We start from the raw sequence: 10,509 nt of genomic DNA, 5'->3' as shown, positions 1-10,509 counted from the left end.
AAGTCTATAGTAAACAGTAATGTACTGTTGTCGATTTCCTGGTGTGAAAGTTGTCACAATCAAAATGGAGTTACTAATGTTAAGAAACCCTGACAAACAGAGCTAGGGAAGGCTACCTACGAAGAGAGGGTTCTTACATTTGTATACCTGATAACAAAAACTATCAAAAAAGGACTGCAAAACCCACAACCTTGCACAAAGGCCATCACAACCTTACATAAAAAATACTTCTGCAAGGACATCTCCCCAGCAAATGCCTGTCCAACCTCGGACTGGCGTCACCCTTGTTATTGATCTTTGTAGTCAAGGATAATTATTTCAAAACAATTATGTAATCCTTTCCATTTTTTCCTTTAAACACCTTTGTCTTCCTTTACATCCCTGAATATGCAGTTAACTATGATGGGTATATTTTCATTGCAATGCTCTATTCCCAAATAAACATTATTTTCTTTTAGAAAGCCTCTCTGTTATTTAGGTTGACACTGATTTTGATGTCTTACTAGAGCTTTGTAAGATGTCACCATTGGGGAAAGCATGGGACTCTGGACTATTTTTGCAACTTCTTGTGAGTCTATAATTATTTCAAAATAAAAAGTTAAAAAAAAAAAAAGGAAAAGTAAGTAGGCTGAGTATCTACGGGTGGTGTTTAGGGAAGTGAGCAAGAGGAGCATGGAGAGCCAACCTGAAGCTGAGAAGTTTTTCCAGTTTAACTTATAAAGGACCTAAGCTTGCTCCTCACCATCGCTTCTGCTGTTACTATCCCTGTAGTGCTCTTCGTTCTGCCCATTTTAGACAGCTGTTTCTCTATCGCTTGTTAGGCTGCTGAGCAGAGAACTAGATCTATTCCTAATAGCAAACCAATCAATCCTAGCCCATTGGATGTAACCTCCAGGCCTTGAGCCCTTTTCAGTTATTAGTTTTCCCACTGCCTAATACTGAGAGTCGGCTTTCTTGCTGCCAGAGGTGTTTTTCATTATGACGTCTGAATTTGATGCTACTGCAGGTGCTAGAAGTTGCCAGAAGGCTGTCCTCCAGATAACTGTCCCTTGGCTCTAACTTGTGTCATTGCTTTGTTGCAATTAACATTCAGAATATGTGCAGTCATCTTATTAAAATTTATATTTTTTAATGGAGAAAGCACACAGAGAGAGTTGATTGTGGAGCTGTGGTTTACTCTTGCTCTTAGTTACCTGTGTCTAAATTAAGCTGAACCTCTGGGCCTTAGCTATTTCTAAACAGGCATCACGATTTACTAAGGTTAATGCCTGAGGGAACATTAACCTTGCAGACACTAATCTAATTCAGTGTCATCACAAGTGCATAATGCAGGAGTTTGGAATTTTGCCAAAAAGCACTATTCAAATGAACATTTAGTTGGCAAGGGGGGGGGAAGGCGGGTGTGGAAAAGGGAAGGAGAACACCAGAAATGGCTCTATAGATATTTTCATGCCTTTTCTTTTCCCTCTCCCCTCAAAGGTTACGTTTAAGTATTGCAGAGAGGCGCTAGATGGAATCTTCATATTATTATGAAGAAATCCCAATGAAGGCGTTTTATCCCACGGCAAGTTCCAGATGCTCACAATTACTCAACATTCACTGAGCATCCTTTATGTTATATGGCTGACCTTGTGCTAGGGTGGGTACACAAAGATGAGTAATTGTAAACGATGGCAGTACGCAGAAGCACCTCAGGGCGCCTAATGTTAGCTGATAAAGGCACCATTAAGGAGGTCACAGTTTGGCTAAAGGGCCCCCAAAGGATGAGACAACTGTGTAATCCTAGCTCTATAGAGATCATTACCAAGTCTTTGCCATACAGACAAAGCTTTGGCTTCAGGTGAAATGAGAAGGGCAAGGTTCTGCCCAGGAGGGTCCAGGGCCGGATCTCTTGATCTGTGTCTATGCCCACACCCTGCATCTCAGCTTGCAGACACTAATAGGGTTTGCCAGTTTCAAGGGCGCAGGGCTACATCTTCCGCAAAAGGTGGCATTTGAAGGTGGTAAGAGGCCAACGACTGGAGGTGGCGGCGAAGGGCTAGGTAAGACAGAATAAATGAAAAAGCCAAGACATTTCTGGCAAATAACCTTTCACCTAGGTCCCCGACCCTTCCATTTCCCCAGGCCTGAAACGCTCCCGAATCCCCGAGTCCTCCACTTCTCCAAGCGCTGGGCATTGGTTAAGGCTGTAGGAGCAGGGAGTCCCTCGCTCTAAGATAGTTCCTCAGTTCCGATCTTTTTCAAACCGCTTTCCTCCCAGGCCCAGCCTGGGGGGCGGGCGGCTCGGGTCCAGCTTCCACGGCCACCCTGGGCTGGTGACACGCAGGCGCCGGAATCGAAGCCACGCTGTGTCTTCCCAGCCAGGTCTCTGCGCCAGACGAGGGCGGGTGCCGCGGAGCGCTTCCCGTGTGCGGGGCTTCCCACAATGCACCGGGCCGGCAGTGGCGGCGACCGCGGCGGCGCTCTAGCTGCGGCATGTCTGCGTCTCTACTGCTCTGGGAGGAGGAAGAGAAGGAGGAAGAGGAGGAGGAGGAGGAGGGGGAGGAAGAGGAGAAAGGCGCAGGGGTGGGAGCTGTTGCCGAAGCTGCCACAGCAAAAGTTCTCCCCCCTCCCCCCTTCCCCTCCTCTCAAGGCCCCTAGAAAGGTTGGAGCTGCCGCCGCCTGCAGTCGGTGACCGCGCGACTCGGCGCCCGCCCGCGGTAAAGCGCTCGGCCTGGCAGGCCCGGGCCCGGGGGAGGGCGGGGGAGGGGGAGGGGGCGGCGCGCGGGGGGAGCGCGCGGCGGTAACGGCCTGACCCCGGGGGGAGCGAGCCGTGGCGAGACTGGGGGTGGCCAGGGGGCCAGCCGAGGCCGAGGGAAACGCTGGGGCTGGCTGGGGGACGTGAGGAAGCAGGGCGCGGAGGGTGGGTTGGGGGGTTGAGGAGGGATAATGACGGGGGTGGCGGAGGCGAGAAGGCGGCTTCCGAGGCTGGAGGCGGGTGTCAGAGGTAGGGGAGGAGGTGGGATGTTTGCACGGGGAGGCCGGAGGGTGCTGGGTGTGGGTGTGAAAAGGCTAGGGAGACACCAGGGCTCTGTCCACCGTGCCTGGTGCAGTGCTTTATGCACCGCAGGCCTCAGTCACTGTTGCTGCCGGAGTGTGCTCTTTGGGAGAAGGGAAGGGCAGGGGTTGGAGAAAAGGGAATGCTTGCAGGAAACGTAGTGGGAGTGCGAACCGGGAGAGGGGCCGGAGGAAAGATGCCGGAGAGGTGGAGGAATGCGGGGAGGTGGCTGTGGAGGAGTCTTGAGGATTCTGGGGGGTGTTCATTGTGCAGATACGTTAGGTATTTCATTATGCAAAGAACTGAAGCGTTTCTCAGGGAAGGAAAGAAGGGAGACAGGAGTTCCCGTGAATAGAAAGGATCGCGTTTGAAGCAAGAGGGAGTGCTAAATAGTAGAGAAGATGCAGGGAATGCGTAATAGAATAGACAGATGTAGTATAATTAATAAATATTGGCCTAAGTACTGAAGAGTTATTCCAGATGGGCCGGGATGGCCTAGTTCCGAACCTGTGTGGGCTGTTCAGTAGATGACATCTGGTAAGTGTGGGTCTGGGCCGTGGTTGGGGTCACTGAGAATTAGATTTTAGTCTGTAGTTTGGTCTGTGACATTTTAGACGTGCACCAATGAGTATGAGAACCTCTGAAGCAGACCTTGAGAAAGGGCCTGGCCTGTGGGGATTCCTTAGGCCATGGAGCTTCGATTGTAGAAAATTTGAAGTATTAACACTTACCCGAGGTTGGGTAAATACTATCCTGGCAAACGCTGGAATGGAAATTAATTGACTTGGTGGTTTTCTTCACTGCCCAGTTTATCTGGTCCAGGAGAATTGGTGCCGTATTATTCAGCCTGGATTGCAGTACACAAGATTATAATTAATGGTGGGGGGGAAGATATGCTTGCTGGCTCTTCTTTAGATACTTCATTTGTAGCTCAAATTAGTTGGCTGGATTGGTTCCATAAATCTGTGGCTGGTGGGAGATCTTCTGCCATTCACAGTTCCTGATGTGAACTGTGAAGGAGTTCTCCAGTGAGAGAATACTCTCATTCAGGCATGATGGTATTGAAGAAAACGTATCAGCCAGCAAAGTGTGGGCCTGCAGAATGGAGGATCTAGAATATCTGTTTTGGTTTTAGGTTGCAAGGAGGTCAGGACTAGTTATCAGAAGGTCTAGGGGAACCTAGGAGACTGGACGACTCTAGAGCCAGGTTGGAGGGAGGATTAGCATCTCTATGTCAGGAAATGAACCAAGCTCTCTCTGGATTTGCTGAGCTCACACCAGACCAGATTTCCAAGAGGGAACTCTGGGCTAGAACCATACTCTTAAAAACTACCCGGATATTATTCACCTTTTATTAAGAAAAAACTATATACAGCTGGGCGCGGTGGCTCACGCCTGTAATCCCAGCACTTTGGGAGGCTGAGGCGAGCGGATCACCTGAGGTCAGGAGTTTAAGATCAGCCTCGCCAACATGGTGAAACCCCATCACTATGTGAAACCCCACCATGCCAGGCTGGTGTCGAACTCCTGGCCTCAAGTGATCCGCCCGCCTTGGCCTCTCAAAGTGCTGGGATTACAGGTGTGAACCACCATGCCCGGCCAGGTCTTTTTTAAACATAGTATGCTGTACTCAATTTTATTGTCATCATGGCATGAGAAGGCTAGTCTTCCTTCCCTTTTCCCTCACCAGCACTGTATATTATCTGTTCTTTTAATTTTTGTAAGCAGAATGCACTTAAATATGTCATTATTGTCTTTCTACCCTTTTTTAAAAAATTTTTATTTATTTATTTTTTTGAGATGGAGTTTCACTCTTGTTGCCCAGACTGGAGTGCAATGGCGTGGTCTCAGCTCACTGCAACCTCCACCTCCCGGGTTCAAGCAATTCTCCTGCCTCAACCTCCCAAGTAGCTGGGACTAAAGGTGCCTGCCGCCACCCCTGGCTAATTTTGTATTTTTAGTAGAGATGGAGTTTCTTCATGTTGGTGAGGCTGGTCTCGAACTCCTGACCTCAGGTGATCCACCCGCCTTGGCCTCCAAAGTGCTGGGATTACAGGCGTGAGCCACTGTGCTCGGCCTCTACTCTTTTATTATAAAATTGTTCTGAGGGAACTTATAATGAAAAACAGTAGCCCCTGTCTCACCTGCCTATTGCAGTTCCACTTTACTGAGGCTGCTACTTCTAAGCATTAATTTTGTATTTCTTACCATGCTTTTTTCCATGTCTCCAAGTAATGGGCATATAATATTATTTCTTGATTTATCAAAATGACATTATCGGAGTCAGAAGATGTTTATGAATGTGTCATTGACATTATCCCCTTTCTCCTCCTTTCTGACCTTTGATATTTATTTTAGTTATTTTATTCAATGTGTTTATATTTTTAAATAATATGCTTAAACCTTGATTTTAGAATCCAACAATCTTAGGCTGGATCTCTTGATTTCCCCATTGTATTTTAGGGATTTAGCCTAGGTATGGCTTTCCTGAAGTAGAAAGAACATTGACAATTAGACTAAAAATGCTGGATGAGATGATAAAGAGAAGTTTGGATGGACCTATCAGAAAGACCATGTTGTAGGAACCATCTTTGCAGCATAAGATTTGCTTGTTAGAGATGAAGAGGAGTTGCTTGACAATGATAGTTGTTCATCTTGGAATTAGTTACCAGATTGCAGTATTTTTTTTTTTTTTGAGACGGAGTCTCGCTCTGTCACCCAGGCTAGAGTGCAGTGGTGCGATCTCGGCTCACTGCAAGCTCTGCCTCCCAGGTTCACGCCATTCTCCTGCCTCAGCCTCCCGAGTAGCTGGGACTACAGGCTCCCACCACCACGCCCGGCTAATTTTCTGTATTTTTAGTAGAGACGGGGTTTCACCGTGTTAGCCAGGGTGGTCTCGATCTCCTGACCTCATGATCTACCCGCCTCGGCCTCCCAAAGTGCTGGGATTACAGGCATGAGTCTCCGCGCCCGGCCTGATTGCAGTATTCTTTGACAGTCTTCTGGAGAGTTTTAGTGTGGGAAATCTGGAAATGCATTAAAATGACCCTTGAATGTGTTCTTTCTAGGGTTCTGTGGCAATTCTTTTTTTTTTTTTTTTTTTGAGACGGAGTCTAGCTTTGTTGCTCAGGCTGAAGTGCAGTGGCACGATCTCGGCTCACTGCAACCTCTGCCTCCTGGGTTCAAGCAATTCTCCTGCCTCAGCCTCCTGAGTAGCTGAGATTACAGGTGCCCGCTACCACACCTGGCTAATTTTTTTGTGTTTTTAGTAGAGACAGGGTTTCACTGTAGATGGTCTCGATCTCCTGACCTCATGATCTGTCCGCTTCGGCTTCCCAAAATGCTGGGATTACAGGCGTGAGCCACTTCGCCCTGCCCCCACCCCCTTTTTTTTTTTTTTTTTTTTTTTGAAACAGGGTCTCACTTTGTCACCCAGGCTGAAGTGCAGTGGCGTGTTCCCGGCTCATTGCAGCCTCCACCTCCTGGGCTCAAGCAATCCTCTCACCTCAGCCCCACAAGTAGCCGGGAATACAGGCGTGAGCCACCACTCCTGGCTAACTTTTTTTGTATTTTTTATAGAGACGGGGTTTCGTCATGTTGCCCAGGCTGGTCTTGCACTCTTGGGCTCAAGTGATCTGCTTGCCTCAGCCTCTCAAAGTGCTAGGATTACAGGCGTGAGCCACCGTGCCCGGCCACAATTCTTATGTTTTTATTTTTAGGAGGTAATGGATTGGCGTATACATGTGTTTTTTGGGGGTATGTAGTAGGGAGAGATGGGAAAATGTGGTAAGAGGAGGATGAGGATGAGGAACAGGGTTTGATGGAGGTGGTGATACGTTTTGAGGAGGCTGAAGAAAAGGTAAAGAATTTTGAGGGGGATTCGGATATAGTTAATGTGAAGGAGGTGTACCTTATGGTGATGAGACTAAAATTTTTGTCATTTTTAAGGAAATTAGCATGTTTAAGTCACTAATATGTTGGGAATGTGGTAGGAAAAAACTATACTGGGCCCAATCTCCTCTGTTAGGTTAGAGTCATAAAATATTAGTGTTTTTGAAATTTGTGTATGAGGTGCAAATCACTATGGTGGATGTTGGGAGATTAGAAAGATGTTACTCCACTTCTTTTTGGGAGTCTAAGTAATAGAAACTCTTGAGAGTTTTCCTTACTTTCAGTAGTAACAGTATTCACATGTAGTTTATGTATTGCTAAATTTTGTATTTGTGACAATTATTCTCTTTGTTTTGCAAATGGTACATTGTAACCTGTTCTAGAGCAGAGACTTCCTGTAGTCTCTAGGGAAACTCACAGCAGGTTGATTCTTAAGTGCTTAATAAATACCTGTTGAATGACTGATAGAAAGTAGTGTTCACTGTTAGCGATAATAGTGGGATTGTATGAAATTGCTGAGTACTGTGGGGGTATTGTAGACAAAACTGTGTGTGTGTATGTTTGACAGCGTGAAGGGCAAAAGGGATATCTGGAGAGGACCTTTAGATTTAAGGGAAGAAGACAGACTGGATTAGAATGGAATTGCAATGGTTCTGTAACAACTTGGAAGAGGTGGGACCAAGGGGTCTCTTCTAAATTTGAAGCTAGTTTAATCTGGAGTAAAATCTGGTCTGTAGCAGGGTGCTGGTTTAATTTAGATTTTTTTTTTTTTTTACCTCAGGCATAAATGACTGTTTTAGGACTGTCTGATTTAATTCTTTTTTAGGATAGGAAAAATAACAGATAAGCTTCTTCTCTCAAGGAATTTATAGTATTTACAATTTTTTTTTTTTTGAGATGGGGTCTTGCTCTGTCGCCCAGGCTGGGGAGCAGTGGTGCGATCTCAGCTCACTGCAGCCTCCGCCTCCTGGGTTCAAACAATTCTCCTGCCTCAGCCTCCCAAGTAGCTGGGATTACAGGAGCGTGCCACCATGCTCAGCTAATTTTTGTATTTTTAGTAGAGATGGGGTTTCACCATTTTGGCCAGGCTGGTCTTGAACTCCTGACCTCAGGTGATCCTCCCACCTTGGCATCCCAAAGTAGTATTTACATTCTTTTGAGAGAGAAAGACAGATGTGAAATGATTCAGTAATGGTATAAGATTTCAGAAAGTTGATTTTTAAAAACAAATATCAAAATTATATCTCCAGATAAGAACTTTTATATTTTGGTGGTCATTTTCAGTAGCAGTGTTCAGAATGTTTTTAGAACACCTTTTCTGAATTAACTTCTGAGTACAATTCTATAGAATTTACCTATTTATTGAGTATCTAGTGTGTGCTGTTGGGGGAAGGGGTCTATAAAGGTGAGCGAAACATGGTCCCTGTTTGCTAGGAGTTCATAATCCCTTCAAGAGGCACACTTTTTTTTTTTTTTTTTTTGAGATTGCAGTATTCTTTGTCTTCTGGAGAGTTTTAGTGTGGGGAATCTGGAAATGTATTAAAATGACCCAGAATGTTCTTTCTAGGCTTCTATGGCTTTTTTTTTTTTTTTTTTTTGAGGCAGGATCTCACTCTGTCACTCAGGCTGGAGTCCGGTGGTGCGATCTTGGCTCACTGCAACCTCCGCCTCCTGAGTTCAACTGATTCTCGTGCCTCAGCCTACCAAGTAGCTGGGACTAGAGGCACACACCAGCACACCCAGCTAATTTTTGTATTTTAAGTAGAGACGCTGTTTCACCATGTTGGCCAGGCTGGTCTCGAACTCCTGGCCTCAGGTGATCCGCCTGCCTTAGCCTCTCAAAGTGCTGGGATTACAGGTGTGAGCCACTGCGCCCAGCCCAAGAGGCACACTTTTGTTTGTTTGTTTGTTTGTTTGTTTTTTGAGATGGAGCCTCTCTCTGTCACCCAGGCTGGAGTGCAGTGGCGCCATCTTGGCTCACTGCAACCTCTGCCTCCCAGGTTCAAGCGATTCTCCTGCCTCAGTCTCAGAGTAGCTGGGACTACAGGCGTGCACCACCACTTCTGGCAATTTTTTGTGTTTTTTAGTAAAGATGGGGTTTCGTCATGTTGGCCAGGCTGGTGTCGAACTCCTGGCCTCGAGTGATCCACTCACCTTGGCCTCCCAAAGTGCTGTGATTTCAGGCATGAGTCATCACACCCGGCCAAGAGGCACACTTTTAAATAATACATGGTATAATCTTATTCTGAATGGTCTTATTGATGACGATCTTTTTACTTTGAAATTTTGATTTTTAGAAATGCTGAAGGTTAGTCAATATCAAATAGAGTGAATGAAGAATAGTTTTGCCTTAAATCCAGTTAATCACAGAAATGGGAATAATTTTCTTGGTTGACTTATTAGCTGATTTTGAAAACACTCCCAAGGAGGAAGTAGGAAATATTTTGAACAGGGGTGATAGCCTCACATGTAGTTAGTTAGGCACTACATAAATGTTGGATGAGTGCATCAGATGGTTGGATGGATGGAGTGAATAAATGAGTAAGTGGTAGCCTTCCAAAGTAACTTATTTTAAAGAGGACCATACTGATTTGAATGTGTAAATAAATTTTTTAAAAAACTCATTTTTCTCAGATGAAATAAATTCTGAGTATGTTTGTTAATAATTTTATTACCTTGAGCAAGATAGTTTAAGTTCACAAATGAGTTTTACAGACAGTAAGTGCTGTAGGAGTTCAGGGAATGGAGAAATGAACATTGGCTAAGGTTTGGTGAAATGATTTAAGTGAAGCATACTTATATTTGAAAAGATTCCTTAGGGATCTCAGAGAGGAACTAAATGACTCCAAATTCCTCTTGCAGCCCTAAAGTGAACCTAGAGTCTGGATCTATTTTTGTCTGAATGCTTTCTGCCTGTTTCATTTTAGCTACTCCTACTGGTTTGTTCCTTTCAGATTCACATTTTTTGGTAGATGTTGAGCCCCCTGAAACAACTATAGGGTCTGTTTTCCATCTTTGTATAGTGTAACTTTTAGTTGTTCTTTTATGAGCCTGTACCCCACAAATTACTTGGCCTTCATGAGAGAAGAGCATGAGTCAACTTGGCCCTGTTATCCTGGCATTTTCCTGCATGCTTTTCTCAAAGCTGCTTTCTGAATTACGGAATAGAATAGACAGAACTGAGGGCATGTGTCCAGTAGACACGAGCTTGTTGAATGAATGAATGAATGAATGAATGAGATATTTGAGATAATTTAGGAGATCTGAATTGTCTGTATGTTTTATGTTTCTTTTTCATTTATTCATAACCTGCCTTTTTCTACAAAGGACTTAACAGGGCTGCCAAACTATATGCACTAGCAATGAATTGAAATAATTCAATAAATCTGGTTAAAGAGATGATGAAGAAAAGAAAAATCTGTTTAAAGAATATAGATCAATGTGTATCGGTGTTAGAGAACTAGGAATAAGGTAGAAGATAAGCAGATGGGGAAGGAAAGGTGGTATCTGATAGAAAGCATGATTCTGAAGGAGGGAAAAGATTACTGAAATATGACAGGCTATCTTTGGAGGAAAGCATG

At 45.0% G+C, this 10,509-nt stretch overlaps 1 protein-coding gene and 1 pseudogene across 3 annotated transcripts in view; both read left to right on the top strand.

Moving 5' to 3' along the window:
* Nucleotides 1-2,449: 2,449 nt before the first annotated feature.
* The window catches only part of ZNF148 (zinc finger protein 148), a 148,293-nt gene continuing 140,233 nt past the window's right edge, over nucleotides 2,450-10,509 (top strand). Inside the window, exon 1 of one of the 3 annotated variants that reach the window (XM_031009385.3) lies at nucleotides 2,450-2,699. The gene's annotated coding sequence lies outside the window, so the exon portion shown is untranslated. The remainder of the gene's footprint in view (nucleotides 2,700-10,509) is intronic. The other 2 variants (XM_031009381.3, XM_055383853.2) reach the window with 2 other exon arrangements.
* Nucleotides 3,581-10,509, top strand: part of LOC129532774 (dnaJ homolog subfamily B member 6-like) — a 30,235-nt pseudogene continuing 23,306 nt past the window's right edge.

This window comes from Gorilla gorilla, chromosome 2, assembly GCF_029281585.2.
Source record: "Gorilla gorilla gorilla isolate KB3781 chromosome 2, NHGRI_mGorGor1-v2.1_pri, whole genome shotgun sequence".
In the NCBI taxonomy this organism is placed as follows: Eukaryota; Metazoa; Chordata; class Mammalia; order Primates; family Hominidae; genus Gorilla; species Gorilla gorilla.
This window is presented reverse-complemented; position numbering and strand designations above follow the sequence as displayed.